At 38.2% G+C, this 19,283-nt stretch overlaps 1 long non-coding RNA gene across 3 annotated transcripts; it reads left to right on the top strand.

Annotated features, from left to right (window-relative positions):
- The first annotated feature begins 11,819 nt into the window (after positions 1 to 11,819).
- On the top strand, positions 11,820 to 18,943 carry LOC127118876 (uncharacterized). 3 transcript variants are annotated; one of them, XR_007802424.1, is made up of 4 exons: positions 11,820 to 13,186; positions 13,271 to 15,234; positions 15,946 to 18,347; positions 18,440 to 18,943. It is a non-coding gene; the product is annotated as an uncharacterized LOC127118876 (long non-coding RNA). The 3 variants fall into 3 exon arrangements; XR_007802423.1 differs by having other exon boundaries at positions 11,820 to 13,215; positions 13,308 to 15,234; XR_007802422.1 differs by having other exon boundaries at positions 11,820 to 15,234.
- Positions 18,944 to 19,283: the final 340 nt, after the last annotated feature.

Here is a 19,283-nt window from a genome sequence, read left to right as displayed (position 1 = left end):
CCCTAGCAGAGACTGCAACCCCTTTTTGGTTGATGGCGCTTTCGCTTCCATTATGGCCTTGGCTTTATTTTCGTTTATTTCGATCCCCTTCTTATGGACCACAAAGCCTAAGAAATCACCCGCCTGCACACCAAAAGCACATTTAAGTGGGTTCATTTTCAAACCAAACTTCCTCATCCTTTCAAAGGATTGTCGAAGATGATCTATATGACTTTTCCCTGAAACAGACTTAATCACAATGTCGTCAATATACACTTGCATGAAAGTTTCGATAAAGTCATGAAAGATGGAATTCATGGCACGTTGGTAAGTCGCTCCAGCGTTCTTTAAACCAAAAGGCATTACTACCCATTCGTACGTTCCTATGGCTCCAGGACAACGGAAAGCCGTTTTAGGAACATCTTCTTCAGCGATAAAAATTTGGTTATAGCCAGAGTATCCGTCTAGCATACTTAAGTACTCATGGCCGGCTGCAGAATCTATGAGCATTTCTGCCACTGGCATAGGATATTCATCCTTTGGGGTAACCGAGTTTAAGTCTCGAAAATCAATACATACCCTAAGTTTGCCATTTTTCTTAATTACTGGAACAATATTTGCAATCCATTCGACATACCTGGTTGTGCGGATGAACTTGCATCTTAGAAGTCTTTCGACCTCTTCTTTTATTTTCGACAGGATTTCTGGTGCGAAGCGTCTCGGAGTCTGCTTCACTGGCTTCTTTCCTTCCATTATTGGCAACTGCATTTCGACCAGACTTCTGTCAAGACCAGGCATTTCGTCATAATCCCATGCGAAGCAGTCTTTGAACTCTTTCAGCAACTGGACTATTTCGACCTTGAACCGGGGGTTCATTTTTGCACTTATGTAGGTTGGTCTGTTCTCTATCCCCACCCCCAAGTTTATTTCTTCTAAAGGATCCTGCGCCACCATCTTCTCGTTAGTTGACACTGGATCTTTTTCGAACCCCAGAGGTTCGTCGTCGTAAATGGCGTCAAGCTTCTGGTGTTGCCATCCGCCCATTTCGACAGCCATATTTTTTACTTCAGCCTCAAGGGCCTCTTTTAGTTTGTTTTCGACTATGTAAGCCGTAATCTTTTCGATCGCTGATTGTTCACTCGTCATCGTCAAATTCACTACCCCATCCCGTCGGCGCTATATGAGTGGTTCCCCATATGTAAGTTTCGCCAATCACTTCTTTATCCCACTGGAAACCATGCGTTGGATGCAGGTACATGGAGCAATAGGCATTGTCTGTCGTCTTCAAGTCGAATTCTGCCGGGCTGCAGGGAGGTATATGAGCCAGGTTTTTGTCGAAGCTTTGGCTGTTGACAGTGTTCACCTCGGTCATGAAGTAGCTTTGGTCAGCCTCGATGTTTTCGACGATTCCATCTGGCCTCCATATGGCTATCCGCTGGTGCATCGAAGAGGGTACAGCTCCCACGCCGTGGATCCACTCCCTACCAAGCAGTAGGTTGTAGTTGGCTTTTGAAGCGATGACTATGAACATTGTAGGCCTTGTTATGGTTCCTACAGTTAAGTTCACTTGGATGACTCCCATAGTTGTTCCTATCTTCCCTTCGTAATTCGACAGCACCATGTTGTGAGGCTTCGCGTCCGAATCGTCTTTTCCAATCTTCTTCAGCATGTAGTGGGGCATCAAGTTCACTGCCGCTCCCCCATCCACCAGTATCTTATTCACACCGACATTTTCCACCTTTCCTTTTATAAACAGAGGTTTCAAATGCGCTTTCATGGAGTCGTCTGGTCTTTCGAAGAAAGCGTTCTGCTCTTCGACGCATCCGTTGTTCATTACGTAGTAGCAGACGGGCTTGTGTGCCATTGTTTCTTCTTCCATTTCGTCTCCTTCATCCTCGATCTCCATGACTCTATCATAGTCTCTAGGGAGCACAGAGACCACGTTGCAAATTACGTTGAAGGATGCTTCTGAGTCAGAGTTAAAACTGTCGGTTACTTCATCATCTTCCTGCATCTTCTCCTTCGACGCCACCGATTCGACAACTCTGCTAGGATTGATCTGGAGGGGAGTCTCTTTCCTGCTCCTTGTCTGACGATTGTTGCTAGATTCTGCTTCGTCTGGACCATTCATGTTCTTTTTTGCCATCTCTATTTCTGCCCTCTTCTGCCTTTGGAACCTCCTCCATTGGGATCTGGACATGGGATTTTTTCCTTTGTAATTCTCTGAAGGGTATGGTCTTGGCTTGTGTTTTTCTATTTCCTTCTTGCCCTCCATCGACGCGCCTCTCTGAACCTCAAACCTTCCCCATTTCTTCTGCCCCTGGGCGTCTCTAATGGGTTGAACCCATTTGTCGTCCGTTGCTTTGTCAGATGGTTTATAGGTGTTCTAGCGTCTCTCTCCGTGCCTCCACTGGTGGTGATCACTTCTCCTTGGGTCATATCTCACTGTTCCCCAATTCTCTTTCCTCTTGGTCTTATCCACCGCTTCCAGGTTGGTTGCTGCCTTCCTGTCGAAGACTGCGCTGCAGCGTGGGCACAACATCACTTCGGTTTTCATCCTTTGGCACCTCTTGATGAATTCCATTAAGTTTTCCTCCTCTCTAGGATACGCCAGCCTTTGGTGTTCTTTCCGACGATGATCTTCGCCCTCTTCGACCTGGTCCTTCTGAGACATTTCCACCATATTTACCCCAACATTTCGTTCGTTGGCGATGCTTAATTCGTTCATCTTTCTAATGAGCCTCTCTTCTTCGCCTTCGACGCCTTTTGGTGTCTGGTCGAACTCTTTCTCTGGGCAGCAGCACCAAGATATGGTCCTGGGACCATGTTTGCAACAGCATTTGTTCCAATTTCTTCTGGGGTCTTCCATTGTCCTACGCAGAATCCCACTGATCACGGGCTTCGAAGGACCGTTAGCGGCTTCCGCTTTGATTTTTGCGACTTCTTTACTGAAAGGCCCCATAGCATTGACGCAGGTGGCGATATCACCTTTCTTCTTTTTGTTAGAATCAAGGCCTTCAGCAGCCTTGTTTTCAATCACGAGGTCTTCAGTAACCCTCCCTTTCGTATTAGGGGAATGCTCAATTTCGTCGACTGTTTCTTCATCGTTGTCTGAAGAAGCATCTCCCCAACCGCTTGGTCGGATTGTGTTGATGTCGATCTGAGAGCTTGCCGGCGCGTTGCACTTCACAAGATAATCATATTTCCCACTTGGCTGATCCAAGCGGTCCCAATTCTCCTCTTGTCGAAACTCCACATTCTCGACAGCATCGTCACCGTCCTTCTTGTCGAAACCTTCAGTAGTTTCTATCCTTTTCTGGCTTGCGAGATCATCAGCAATCTCGACCATGTTGACATTTGCGTCGAAACTTCCAGGGGCTTCCACCATTTCCAAATTGCCATCAGGAGCAACTTCGGCCTCCACCATGTTCACGACGGATGGTTCAGCGTAGTGGGCTTCGACTGCTTGCATAGGATTCGAATCGATCTTCATCTGTTGTTTTGGTTTGTCACCAAACTTCAGCCTTCCGTCACGGATAGCATTTTGAACGAGATCCCTGAAAAGGAAACAACGAGACGTCTTATGGCCCAGAAAATTATGGTATTTACAAAAACCTCTCTTTTTCTGTTGTTCCATAGGCGGTTCTTTAGCGCCTGGTGGTTTTATTAATTGACCATCTTTAACCAACAGATCGAAGATTTCGTCACATTTGGTGATGTCGAACGTATAATTCCTTTTGGGGAACTTATCGTTGGTTTCGACTGGGTTTCCGTTCGACGGAGTTAGTACTTTGCACGAATAAGGTGACCCTTGCTTTAGTTCTGCTAGGTCAATCTCTTGTTTGTCGAAGCTACTTGGTTCGTTTTCGTCGAACTCATCATCTTGGCGAACCCCTACGTAGGCTACCCTCTCTTTTTTATTCTTATTTGCCCTGAATTTTTCGTCCCTTAACCTTTCGACCTGTCTCACTCTATCCGCTAATTGTGCCATATCCCTCAAATACTGGGTATCTAGTTTCTTCCTTATAGAATAGTCTAGTCCCCCTGCGGCCATTTCGACCAACTCATGTTCTGGCACTGGGGTGAAACATCTAGCCTTTAGCAATCTGAACCTATTTAAATAATCATCTATTGGTTCAGAGTGTTTTCTCTTGACACTGGCTAATTCTTTCAGACTTATTTTTGTTTGTCCCATGTAGAATTGTTCATGGAACAACCTTTCTAATTGGATCCACGTGTATACTGAGTTTGCAGGCAAAGATGTAAACCAAGTAAACGCGTTTTTTGTTAAGGAACTAGGGAAATATTTTATTTTCAAATTTTCATTACGGGCTATCTCCCCTGCCTCGATCAGATAACGTGCCACATGTTCTATAGTGGACTCACTAGTGTCCCCTGAGAACTTTGTGAACTTAGGGACTTTCCACCTTGGTGGCAGTTCTTCTTGCAGAATATATTCCGATAGTGGGGATGCGTAACTAGGCCTTTGTAAACCCATGTTCATCCCATTTTGTGCCATTATCGTTTCGACCATGGCTGCCAAATTGTTTTCGACAGGAGGATTATTATACCGTAGCCGTTGTTGCAATACAGCATCCGCGTCCTGACCTCTCTGGATTACTATCCTTTTAGGCTCTTGTGGAATGGGGTTTTCGACACGAGGCTGTTCGACTACATCCTCTTGGTTTCTGACGTTTGTTTGAGGATTATCCAACGGTATCTGGTTTATCGTAGGCTCTTCCTGGACCGCTACCACTGGGTTATGAATCACTTGTTCTCTGTGTCGAGTTTGAGGGACTCCAAAGAAATCAGCAATGCGCGTCATCTGCGTTGCCAACACTTGGTTTGTTTGAGTGGTGTTTTGTATTAGTGGGTTAAACACCGCTCCCATTTGTTGCGTCAACATTTGGACCATATCATGATTACTCTCGTCCATCTGCTGTCTAATTACTTGCGCCGAATTATTCGTTATCGGCGGCACGTAAAGTGGTTGTTGATTCAGTCTACTCATATTTTCACCATATCCTGACCCTTGTAAGGGTGAAGACACGTTGGCCATCGAATCTGAATATATTAACGGGGAGTTGTGTAAATTTGCCATCACCGAAGTTGGCATTCCAAAGGGTTGTTCCCTACCAGGCGGAGGCAAGGTGAAATTTGTTACAAAAGGCCTAGGAGTGTTCCCCACAGGAGGGGGTGTCCCAACGGGCATTTGTTGTGCCCTGAAGGACGAACTAGGCGCGTTTTGCGACATCGAAACCGCTGGTATCGACCCTGTTGACGAAGGTACAGCCTCTGACACAGGGACCGATCCTATATTGCCTTCTGTCGAAGGGGCAGGGTTGGATACTGGGATGGATTCGTTTGGATTATTTGGCTGGTTCGCCATTTTTCTTACTCTTGTTCTTTTAGGTATTTCTACTTCGGATACGGCTAATTTACCGCTTCTCAGTCTCATACAATGAAGAACAAATTTTGATTAGTGATTATCTCGATTTCTAGATTTTTTGCACTGTCCCACTGGGCGTGCCAATTTGTTCGCTGTGAATTTTGGCGAACAACCTCTGGTTTACCAAAACTTGTAGAATTGGGTTACTTGCAGGATCAACCACACAAATCCTAGGACATGTGCAGATCTAGATGGTCTTGAAGATGTCTAGAATCACTTTCATATATTTCATTTTTGTTCTCTAAGTGTTTTACGTCGAAATATGTTGATTAAAACGTTAAGTTGATGTAAATTTAACAAGATAAAGTAAATGGCGGAAAATAACTGACAAAATGTAAAGTGTCGAAAAGGAGAAAGTGCAGAAAGATAAATGACTGGAAAACATAAAAGAGATTTGTAAAGAACTTTAAACTTTATAAAATAAACTTTGAAGGAATTGGTGTTTGTTTACACATACATTTTCCAAATATGACTCTTTTCTCTCACACGGGTACTTTGAGCGTTTTCAGGAATTTTGTACAAGTAATTCTTCACACCTTTTTTTCGATAACAACTACCCTATTTATAAACAAATAACATAACTGTTACTAACGACTAAGTCCTAAAACTGTGACACATGGCTTTCTTCCTTTCGCCAGATGCTTCCACGCGTCCTCTGCCAAATGTTACAACTTTTTAAATTCAAATTTACACTTTAAGTCGAAACGACGTCTTCCTTCAGGCCTTTTTTGTCGAATTATCGATATACTGCAATGTCTTCCACGTCTTGTCAAAGTACTTTTCTAGCTGCAAATATCATGTCGAAATATCAAAGCTTCCATTTTGTCGAAGTATCGAACCACACTTATCAACCAAATCGTTTTATCCCATGTTATCATATGTCGAAAAGTCATTCTGTACACCAAATCTCATGGCGTCGAAAACGCACGTATACAATAACGATACAAAATTTGGAATCACCAATTTTCTCATGAATACTCTTTTTCACCCTACTAGAAAGAATTTGCAAGAGCTCTTTTTGAATTTGATGTGAAGTATACTTGCAATTTTGTGGAGCATTTTCCAACACAACTTTTGCAACTTCATCATTGTAGGATGCTAAAAGTTTCAATAACTCAAGAAAGTTACCTTGATTTCTTGATTTGCTACTTTCGTCGTGACCCTTAAAAGCACAAGCTTGTAGTGTTAACCAACGAACAATGTCAATTGAAGTCTTGAGTCGTAACCGATTATTCATTCTTTGACTTGAACTTTGCACTTGAATAACATTTCTAATATGACCATCTTGATTCAACAAGTCTTGACAAGCTTTCATTGCATTGTTGTGTGGTGAGCAATGATCCTTCCCTATGTGTTTAAGAAAGGAATAATGTTTTCCATTCCTAACTTTCTTCCAATTTCTAAAACCCATAGAAATAAAGACAAGTGATCTGGTACGTCCACTTAGTTTTTTTCTAAAAAGGTAACATGGTAAGCAATATGCGGCATCTTCAGATGGTGAATATTCTAACCATGATGGAAATATGCTAAACCAAGTATGTTGAAAACCTTCACGGATGATCCTCGTTACCGGACAAATGATAGTTTTCTAAATGAATTTGATATGGACCCCATTTTAGATAAGCTCTTCGTATTGCATCCACTTGATTTAGTGGATATTGTCAAATCGGAGGACGCTTTCCAGGATCACGTTCCAAAGAATTTTCAAAACCATGATGCTCTTCAATTGTTGGATTCTCAAGAACTGTTTCAGATTCGGATGTCGGGATTATAATTTCTTCATCTCTCTCTTCTCTTTCAATTTCACATGCTTTCCTTTTGAAAAAAAATCAATTTTCCTATTATTCATCTTTACTCTTCCTATAATATCATATCAGATCCAAAAATCAATTTAGAGAACATAAAAATTAAAAGAGAAAAAAATTAATAAACTTAATTAATCAACTTTAATCCGTTTTCAAATACCGGTAACTTCACTATTAGAAATTAGCAGCAACAATGATTCAATAAACCTTATTACAGTGTATAATTATATTTGTAAATTACAGTGTTATGAATTGGCTTAATAAACCTCATATAGATTATTTTAACACATCAAGAAAGAAGAACCCTAAAAATCTCAAAAACACAAATCAAGCAATCACTTTAATTTGTTACTTTTTATAAAAGAAGAATGAATAAAGTTTTTTACCTGTTAGATGCCGATCACTTTAATCTGTTTCGATTCCGATGCTGGTAGCAAACCCATATGAGAAAGAAAGAAAAGGTATGAGCTTTTTACCTTATCTGTATTTTAACCTAACTTTGAATGAAAAAGAAAAAATAAAAATTAATTTTAATTTAAAATAAGGATATTTTAGTAATTTAATATATATGAATTAAAAATAAATAAAAAGTTGAGGGGTGACCATGGCCTTCCCACGTTCCCCCTCAGTTCCGCCAATATATATATATATATATATATATATATATATATATATATATATATATATATATATATATATATATATATATATATATATATATATATATATATATATAGATATATATATATAGAGAGAGAGAGAGAGAGAGAGAGAGAGAGAGAGAGAGAGAGAGAGAGAGAGAGAGAGAGAGAGAGAGAGAGAGAGAGAGAGAGAGAGAGAGAGAGAGAGAGAGAGAGAGAGAGAGAGACTCACATAAAATATTAAAGTGGAATATGGAGTTATCAAACTAGAAACTTTTACTCAAATAATTCATTTTTTCAAATAAATATTTAAAATAATTCACTTTTCCATCTATTTATCAAAGTAATCCATTTTCAAACAAAAAAAAATTCTCAAAACATCAAATTAACACATGTGTACAACACATAAGAGGAGACGTCAATTCAATTGACGACAATGTACAAACACGTAGGAGAGAGAATGTATTATCTCTCCTATATGTATGTACATTGTTGCCAATTGGATTGACGCCTCATTTTATGTGAGAGTTGTGGTAGATGAGGAAGTTACTAAAAAGCATAAGATAATTGTCTGTGGAATAATGCAATCGCGCATAGTATGACCCTTCATAGTTTGGGGTCCATTTTCCGCATGAATCCTTGTGGATGGGTAATATCATTTTTAGTACTAAGTTGCCTTTTTTGAACTGTCGAGGACAAACTTTCTTGTCGAACACTTTCTTGAGCCCCTACTAATATGTAATTGTCTGTGGAATAACGCAGTCACACACTTCTCTTCAATAAGGTTTAGTTGGTCGAATCTCGTTTGTAACCATTCCGCCTATTCCAATTTAGTCTTCATCAAGACTCTCAACGAAGGGATCTCAGCTTAAACAGGAAGTACTACCTCCGTGCCATATACTAGAGAGAAAGGGGTTGCCCTTGTCGAAGTACGAATTGAAGTTCTATAGCCATGTAATGCAAAGGGAAGCATCTCGTACCACTCCTTGTAGATCTTTACCATCTTCTGGACAATTTTCTTGATGTTCTTGTTAGCTTCTTCTACGACGCTGTTCATCTTTGGTCTATAAGGTGATGAGTTATGCTTTTCGATTTTATAACTCCTTCATCATTTTGTTATTCAGGTTCAAAATGTTACAATGATAATCTTGTTGAGGATGCCGTAACGACAAATTATCTCTTTTTTGATAAATCGGGTAACCATTTTTCTTGTCATGTTGGGGTATGAAACAACTTCTACCCACTTGTTGAAGTAACCGATGACAACTAGTATGAATCGGTGTCCATTTGCAGCTTTGTGTTTGATCATTCCAATCACATATATGCCCCACATAGAGAAAGGTCAAGGAGCAGTCAAGACATTCCGGGGAGTAGGAGGTACGTGAACTTTATCTGCATAAATTTGATATTTGTGACACTTATTGACGTATTTGAAGTAGTCGATTTCCATAATCAGCCATTGGTAACCCGCTTTGAGGATTTTCTTAGCCATTACATGTCCAATGGCATGAGTACCAAAGGATCCTTCCTGAATTTCCTTGATGAGCATGTCTGTTTCGTGTATATCCCTGCATCTGAGCAAGATCATGCCATGTTTCTCTTGTATAGCACATCACCGTTGAGGAAAAAATTGGATTCCAATCTTCTAAGAGTTTTCTTATCCCCACTTGAAGCATTTTCAGGGTACTTTTGTTTCTGAAGGTAACACTTGATGTCATAAAACCAGGGCTTGTTGTTAGGTCACTCTTTAACCGTTGCGTAACATGTTGGTTTATGTCTACGACCTATTTTTATGATCGGGGCCTAATTGTGGAAGTTCACATCGTACATTGCTGATAATGTAGTCAAAGCATCTGCAATTTGATTTTCTTCTCTGGGAATATGGTGAAAGGTGATATCTCATTGACCCATCAAGCATTGTTAGATACATAATGAGAGGTCTCCCTAGAACGGGAGGTATCAAGTTTGGTGGCTCCTGTAAGTATTCTTTGATTCTATCGAAGTCCTTTTGACAACCTTCATTCCACTCCATGGCTTGACCCTTCCTTAGCAATTTGAAAATTGGTTCACAAGTGGTCGTAAGGTGCGAGATGAATCTAGCGATGTAGTTCAATCTTCCTAGGAAACTCCGAACTTCTTTTTCAGTCCTCAGAACTAGCATGTCTTGGATGGCTTTCACTTTGTCGAGATCGACTTCAATTCCTCTCTGGCTGACTATGAACCCCAACAGTTTTCAGGACCTAACTCCAAAAGTGCACTTTGCGGAATTCAAACGTAGCTTGAATTTTCTCAAACGATCAAACAATTTCGGTAGGTTGACTAGGTGATCTTCTTCAGTTTGATACTTGACAATTATATCGTCAATGTAAACCTCAATCTCTTTATGAATCATGTCGTGGAAGAGAGTCATCATCGCTCTTTGGTATGCTACCCCAATGTTTTTTAATCCGAAAGGCATTACTCTCTCCGGTCCTATTTATAAGAGAATGTTATTTTTTTTGGATTCATTGAATAATCAATGTATGTGGTTCATGATACAATCCAGATACATTGATTATTCAATGGATCTAAAAAGTAAATTTTCTCTTATAAATATGACCAGAGGTAGTATCTTGTAACAGAAGGTGCCCTAATGAGTGATAAATGTGGTTTTCTCCATGTCGGCGGAAGCCATTTTTATCTGATTATAATCAGAGAATCTGTCCATGAATGAGAAGACTGAGAATTGAGTTGTGTTATCCACCAACACATCAATGTGAGGTAGAGTGAAATCGTCTTTAGGACTTTCTTTATTAAGATCTCGATAATCTATGCACGTCGACGACAATGGTATACTCTTTGATCAACATCAAGTGAGATTCTTTTTCCTATTTCAGAGTGTTCCAAGGCGCAACCACTTAGGAAGACAACTCTCCAGCAAAAGTATTAGCTTAGTCCAAAGCCTTCTCTTTTTCAACCATAGTCCTTTGCAGGTTGGCAATCCTAGACGATAGTTCAAACGAAGCACCATGGGTTTTTACTTCCTTCTGAAGGCTAGAAAGCTTGCTAACCTTAGTCTTCTAACATTCAACCTTTTCACAACACTAATTTAGCTCCGTTCGAGGTTTCAACACCTTATCTTGAAGAGAAGTCCACTCACAAATAACAACATCACACCTACTCTTCCACAAATCTTTTTCTTTGGTCAGGTTATTGGGTGTAAGCACTTCACCTCATTTAGAGACAACCAAACTCAACAAGGAAACCCTCACAAATCAGATGATATGCTAACTCGACCATCAATTACATTTTTCTAGTATCCGAGAGATTATGGGCATAGAAGGAATCTTGTTCCGAGAACGATTTCCGCACTTCATGAGATGTTTGAGGTACTCTGGAAGAAAGGGTAGACAAAAGCTTGACAAACATCATGTTAGAAATCTCGAAAGAAATTTCAATAGAAAATGGAGTCGTTATTCTCCCCCTGATTCAGGAGAATGTGACTTCTTTCTTTAACTGCATTTTGTATAACTATGGGATAGACACATCATTTTCATAAGTAAATAAATATACCAAATAATGGACACGCGCTATAGAAAATGGACGCACGATCAAGAGAACGAGACTACTAGTAACCTTGCTCTAGATGAATGTAATTTTGTGTATCAACTTAATGCCGATTTAGTTATGATTAATACTTAAAAACAACAAACATAAATTCATTAAAAAAAGCATAAAATATATAAATAATATACTTGTAAGAAAGCTAACAAATATATTTATATAATAATTTTAATTACCGGATGATCACATAAATATAGAGAGTATTTCAATAACAATAAGAATAAATTGTAAAAATAATGATTTAATTATAATAAAAACCATTTAATTTAATAATACAGTAGCGAGTGTTTGTTTTAGCACCGCCTTAATTCATCCGCGCGAATCATAAGGTAACCGTTGCGCCCTAATCCGCGAAACATTATAAATACAACAGACATCAACAAGAACAACAACGTTGTTTCAATCTCTCAATCTTGTTTCTCAATCTCTGTCATTCTCAATCAATCGTTTTGTGTTCTCTTTCAATGGATTCACCACATTCACCAGGTTTTCAGATTTCATTTTCCTCACCCCCTTCGGCTCCAAAACCTAATAAGAAACGAAAGATACAGTTTTTAGATGAAATTCCTCAAATGATCACATTATCACCTCATCATACTCCCTCACCACTCAGAAGACGCTTACAATTCCTGGATGAAATTATTGAGCTTGGTGAGATGCGGTTACAACTGTTTCGTCTCCTCGACAAGACCCAAGAAGCCATCGAGGCTGAAAGAAAGAGGAAAATCGCAATCTTGATGTCATTTAGATAGTAACAACTTATTATTCCATTCAGTTGATTATGAATTTCTGTATTCTTGATCGTCTGTTAGGTATGTTCTTTTATTTTGAAACCATCTGTTACTATATATACTTGTGTTACGATGAGTAGGATCAAACTCCGTCTTCAGGTAATGTATCTCTCTTTTCACTTTTTATTTATTTGGTTCTTACAATATATGCAACGTGATTGTTTTGTTACAAATATTGTGGCAGAATGCTACTTTCTGAATACAGTGAGTGGTTGAGTTCTGCGGTTTGTTTTGAGCTGTTTCTAGCACTTTCTTTTTATATACTGGTGTGGGTGGTATTGTGTTTTCATTTTGAAATGTAATTGTGCCTAGTTCTACAAGAAGGTTTAATGATTTTCTCACCTTACGGTGACACTGCACCGCTATACTAATCCTGCTTTAAGGTATAAGGGTGCTTGACCAATTGCACATTAATTCATTGCTATCTCTATTTGTTATAGATTGATTACTGTTAAATAATATGCTCTTGGATGGTTCCTGTTTAGGCAAATCTTGTCTTTAACGTTAACATTTTCATAGGCTTCCATGTATTTCTAATAGATAGCTGATTGATCATGTTCTATCTTGTCCTTGATTAATTCTCTGTATTGACTCCAGTGTTCTAATATTCTCATATCCAACATTATTTGCTTACCTCGATGATAGGACCTTTGCTTGAAACCTACTTTTTCTAAGACCAATCTCATTTTTATGTTTGCTTAACTTAGTCTATAGTTTGCTCGTAGATTTTGATATCATTAAACCTGTAATGTAACACTTGACTTGTTTTAGTATTAGGTAGTGCAAGAAGTATCTTGAGTGATCGTGACATGATTGACTTCGTTTTTTGTTTCACCGTTTCTTTTGGTCTTATTAGATAGGGAGAGCCAGCAGTTGAGGTTACAAATGAAGGCGTTGACGCTGCAAGGCATTCAATTGGTACATCTTCGGTCTTGAGGTTTTTAGAGGTAATGTTCTTCTGTTCGCCTCTTTTGATTTGCTTGTGCTCAACATATTATTCAGGTTCATTCGATGATTTGGCTCGGGATGCGTATCACAGTACAGAGGAATCCTTGAAGCTTACCTCACTTCAGATGGCAAGTAGACAATCAGCTTACCCTTGATTCCGTCAAATTCGTTACAGATTGTGTTTTGAGGAAATAACCCCGGCGGTAAATTGAACTCACAGAGAAGATCTAGTAAGCTTTTCTATAGTTTGCAAAAGAAATAACCTTATGTCAACAAAAACAAGGTAAGAGTTTAAATTATGTACCATTTCTCCATCAGAAGCAATAACATGACTACTTGGAGGCCCATCCCTACACACTACATTATGCATATTTTTCTCTAGTCTCTGTCATTACTTGAGTTGGATGTTGAAATGGTTCCACTTGAGTTGGATTCCTTATGTTGCTACAGTTAGCACACTATTTTCCATAATAGAGATTCAACTTTGTTTTTATGTTTATTGTTATGCATTCTTTTTCGCACACAGTTAGCAAACAAAGGAAAGATTGTATTAGAAATTGGAAAAGGAAAGACTTATTACAAAACAACTCTGAATCAGGCAAAATGGTGATGTAGTATAAGTCCCACGTCGTTTTGTTTGCAAATTATATAATGGTTTATAAAGATTAAACTTGTAATGATTATTGCTTGAGTTGGTCGGGATAACAATTGACCTATGATAAATAGGCTTAAGTTGTAATATAATAGATATTAGGGCGACCTAGAAATATTCTTTTTAAAGTTAAAAACACCTAAATAGAGGACCTATATTTATTTATTGCTTTTTTGTAATTTATGCTTGTATCGTGTAAACTTACAAAGTCATTACCTATTTGTTGATGTACTACAAAAAATAATTATGAGAAAAGATATTTACATGATTACACAATAAAGTATGTTTTCACGTTTTGAAGGGACTCATCTGTATGTTGTTAATTTAGGGGTGATATCAGTTGGTCACAACCGGTTTTAGATTTAAGTGTACTACCGAATAAATACGACGGGCCTAAGTACTAGTCCACTTTCGACCATTTTGAGAGGCGATTTTGTCGTATTATCATGTATGTCTACAAGATCTACTACTGGGTTGTGTATTCGATGGTGGTCCTATGTCCTTTGTCTCTTTTTTGACAAAGAGGGGGAGAAAAAGGAAAAAGAAAAGGGCACACTTCTTTGATAATGTTTTCTTTGATGATCTTTGTCTCATGTGAATTAGTTGTGGTGCAATCTTGAATTAGTTGTGGTGCAATCTTGAATTAGTTGGGTAATGGTGTGTAGCTGGTAGTTGGTGGAGTGGTGGTGTAACTACTGACTAATGGAGTTTGTAGTGGAGTGGTGTAACTATTGACTTGACTACTGCCTTTATGATGTAAGAGGATCTTCTGCATATATCATGTTGTGCTTGGTACTGACTTATCTGTGTGACATCCCGCCCTCATATGTTGTGTGTGCTGAATTTTCCTATATGTGTTAGTAGTAGCTTCTGATCTCTAACTATCGACTACTAACCTTATATACATGTATGACTAACTCATCTTGAATGTTTGCATGTCTATTTTTATGGAGCATTATAAAAAACACATGATATCGGGTGTGTGTGTGTGTGTGTAACCACCTCATGAGTTATGAATTATGCTTTGATTTGTGCTGCTACTGTGTATGCTCTGATGAATATTCTTTTGTTGTTGATGTTGTTGGTCTAAGTATACATGTGATAGTTAGTTGTTTCAAGCTTGAAGAGTTGTTTTGTCAAAAAAATTCAAAAGGGAAGATTGTTGATTCTTTTGGGATTGGCTGCATCATGCAAAACAACATGGAGTTTGCTTTAGTTGGTTATGGTGCAGAAGGGACACATGTTGAACATGATGTTCTAACATGTGGACTGCAACCTTGTTCGTAAGAATCTTTGCAGGAAGCTACGACAACCTTGCTATGCTCATGTCATGAATAGATCAAAATCAGTCTTGAGGTCATTACAGGTAATGTTCTTATGTTGCCTCTTTTCATTTGGATTTTACAATATATGCAAGGCGATTGTTTTGTTATAAATAATGTGGCGAAATGGTACTTTCATATACAAAGAGTGGGTTGATTTCTGCTTTGAGCTGTTTCTGGCACTTCTTTTTTGTATTGGTGTGGGTGGTATTATCTTTTGATTTTGAAATGTAATTGTGTTTTGATTTTGAAATGTAATTGTGGCTAGTTCTACAAGAATGTTTGATGATTTGCTCAAGTCAGGGTTTTAAAAAACAGTCGCGGTCGTGTAAAGGTTTTCGCGATTTCGGTCGATACAGGTGCCGCGACACTGATTGTGGTCGTCTCTGTGTGAACTAACCAAAATTCGTTCTTTAATATAGAAAATGGTGATAACGGCATCGGTATCGACATCTTCCAAAACCGTTTTGTCGCGGCCGTTTTCATGGCCGCGGAACATTTTTTAAAACCCTGTAGCTCAAGTTACTGTGACCTTGATGATAGCTCCTTTGCTTGAAACCTCAATTTTTTTAAGACCAATCTCATTTTTATATTTGCTTAACTTAGTTTATAGTTTGCTCGTAGATTTTGATATCATTAAACATCTAATGTAACACTTGACTTGTTTTAGTATCAAGTAGTGCAAGAAGCATCTTGAGTGATCATGACATGATTGACTTTGTTTTTTATTTCACCGTTTCTTTTGGTCTTACTAGATAGGGAGAGCCAGCAGTTGAGGTTACAAGTGAAGGCGTCAATGCTGCAAGGCATTCAATTGGTACATCTTTGGAGGCTATGTTCAAACTTAGGAATGCTCTCAACCCCAAGAGTGTGATCAAACCAACATCAGACTTTGGAGAGCTCCTGACCAAGAAAGTTTGGCTCAAGTGAAGGCTAAGAGATAAGTATTCAAGCTAACAAAGAGAATGAGCATCTCCTTACACACACTAGTTGTTGTACTAGTTTATCATATGATTCTTTTTTTTTCTTTAATTAATCTTTCATCATGTGTATTTATAGTTGATTACTCATGATTGAATTAATATACCCTGTAACGGTTTTATAACTAACTTGGTAGTTGGAGACATTGTAGGTCCCACACCCTTGCTATGATGATGTCACGAATATATCAAAATCAGTCTTGAGGTCTTTAGAAGTAATGTTCTTCTATTTGCCTATTTTTGATTTGCTTGTGCTCAACATATTATTCCGGTTCATTCGTTGATTTCCTTTTTCTAATTAATATGTACAATTTTTAATATAAATGTGAAGCCTATTCTTGATTTGAACAATTTTTTACTTGTCTTGGGAGCTTTTTGTTGGTTTTCTTGTAGTGAGCTTATTAACTTTTCAATGCTTACACCGTCATGATCAGCTGGAGGATATCTAAGGGAGTATATTCTTTTATTTACCAAAATTATTTTGAATTTGTAACTAACTTGATCGTCGGAGTTTTTGCAGGTACAACTCCTTTGCTATGCCATTCCATGCTCATGAGTATGATGAAACATAAAGGAAAGCAAACGTCTCAAAAACATGGTTTTATGGATAATCTTAATTCTTGATTATGTAATTGTGAATTTGTCATGATCGGCTGGAGGATATCTAAGGTAGTGTGTTCTTTTATTTACCAAAACTATTTTGAATTCATAACTAACTTGATCGTCGGAGTTTTTGCAGGTACCACACCTTTGCTATGCCATTCCATGCTCATGAGTACGATCAAACATAAAGGAAAGCAAACATCTCAAAAACATAACTAATTTGTTATGATTTGGAGTGTTGAAGAACAAAAGTTTCCCTCGGTCTACCCTAATGTAAGCACAGTCCAATCTTCAACACAGCTATGAGTGGATGAGTGTCATTGACAAGTGGGCCTTCTGAAACAAATGGTTTCCGGGTGAGGCTGAGTTTGAAGTGTGAAGTCATGCCTCAAATATAAATTCTGGTGCACCTAGTGAATCAACTACTTGATGCCGAAACAAAACATGTGAGTATGATAACTGAGAAGGAATGAAATAAGTGATTTTATGTAGTGGTAACATGCTAAAGTAGTTGAGAAAGGAATGAGATTTAAATACAACTGGTGGTGCTAGGCAAGGATGTGGAAATGAATTCAGCAGGAAGCATGTGATAAACTATTGGGGAATGTGGGAATAGTTGGATCAAGTAAATATAGCATTAAAATTTGGCATAAATCAGTACCAACTCGTTTCTTTGTAAGATAATCTTTGTTTCCCAACTTTTATGCTCATTACTTTGGGAGGCAAGAACCAACTAATTTTTTGAAAACTGGATATTTCATGCCTTCGGCCATTGCCAACAATGCTGCAGATTTAAATTGAATAAGCAACAAAATTTTGTAGATGAAATCAGACTTCAAACAAGTGGCTTTAATGCCAATCTCCCTCCAGGATCAATCCACCAACATATTAGCTACTAAAATTGGGATTGTTTGGTTTGTTTGACACTAATGTAAAAAATATAATACAAGTATGTTGACAGGAATTTCATGTAGTTCAACAATTCATTGGCATCTTATATTTCGAGGTTAGCTTGTAGTAGTTGGAAACCAGACTATGCCTCTTGTCGTGAGGTCAGTGGTGGTATCGGAGGTCTGAGCGGAGGTCCCATAGTAGATCTTGTGATCTGAGGAGGTTGGAATAGGTCCGGATGCAACAGAGTGTCTGCAACAAATTCATTTGCAATACCTTGAGGAATAGGAGGCAATTGAGGTCCCACTGCTTGAGTGGCAGCGGCTGGGCGACAAAATGAGTAGCTTTAGATTCAGACGTTGCTGGAGGGTTTGGAGGTGAGGAATATGGAAAATCTAAGAATCAAAGTTCGTCCATTACTCGAATGAATCTAAGTAGTCAAGCTAACAAGAGAATGAGCATCTCCTTACACACGCTAGTTGTTGTACTAGTTTATCAGATAATTCTTTTTTTTCTCTAATTAATCTTTCATCATGTGTGTTTATAGTTAATTATTCATGATTGAATTAATATACCCTTTAACGGTTTTATAAATAACTTGATCGTTGGAGACTTTGTAGGTACCACACCCTCGCTGTGATCATGTCACGAATATATCAAAATCGGTCTTGAGGTTTTTAGAGGTAATGATCTTCTGTTTGCCTCTTTTGATTTGCTTGTGCTCAACATATTATTCAGGTTCATTCAATGATTTGGCTTGGGATACGTATCGCAGTACAGAGGAATTCTTGAAGCTTACCTCACTTCAGATGGCAAGTAGACAACCAGCTTACCCTTGATTCCGTCAAATTCGTTACAGATTGTGTTTTGAGGAAATAACCCCGGTGGTAAATTGAACTCGCAGAGAAGATCTAGTAAGCTTTTCTATAGTTTGCAAAAGAAATAACCTTATGTCAACAAAAACAAGGTAGAATTTAAATTATGTACCATTTCTCCATCAGAAGCAATAACATGACAACTCGGAGGCCCATCCCTACGCACTACATTATGCATATTTTGCTCAAGTGTTTTATCATCTGCACTAGTCTCTGTCATTACTTGAGTTGGATTCCTTATGTTGCTACAGTTAGCACACTATTTTCCATAATAGAGATTCGACTTTGTTTTTATGTTTATTGTTATGCATTCTTTTTCGTACACAATTAGCAGACAAAGGAAAGATTGTATTAGATATTGGAAAAGGAAAGACTTATTGGAAAACAACTCTAAATCAGGCAAAATGGTGATGTAGTATAGGTCCCACGTCGTTCAGTTTGCAAATTATATAATGGTTTATAAATATTAAACTTGTAAAGGTTGTTGATTGAGTTGGTTGGGATAACAATGTACCTATGAAATAGGCTTAAGGAGTGCCAACAAATATATATTTGTTGCTTTCTTTGTTGGATTTCGATTTTTATGGATGAATTGATTTGATTTTATCTCTTTACATAGTGGTGGTAGATCTTTGGTCTTCACATCATTTTCTTCCCTTCCTATATTTTCTACATAGTATTTTAGTGATAAGTACAAGATAAAGAAAGAAAACAAGTTATTATAGAATGCAAGTACTAACACAC

This window comes from Lathyrus oleraceus, chromosome 2 (assembly GCF_024323335.1).
Source record: "Lathyrus oleraceus cultivar Zhongwan6 chromosome 2, CAAS_Psat_ZW6_1.0, whole genome shotgun sequence".
Lineage (NCBI taxonomy): Eukaryota > Viridiplantae > Streptophyta > Magnoliopsida > Fabales > Fabaceae > Lathyrus > Lathyrus oleraceus.
The sequence above is the reverse complement of the archived record's forward strand: the minus strand, read 5'-3'. Positions and strand labels throughout refer to the sequence as shown.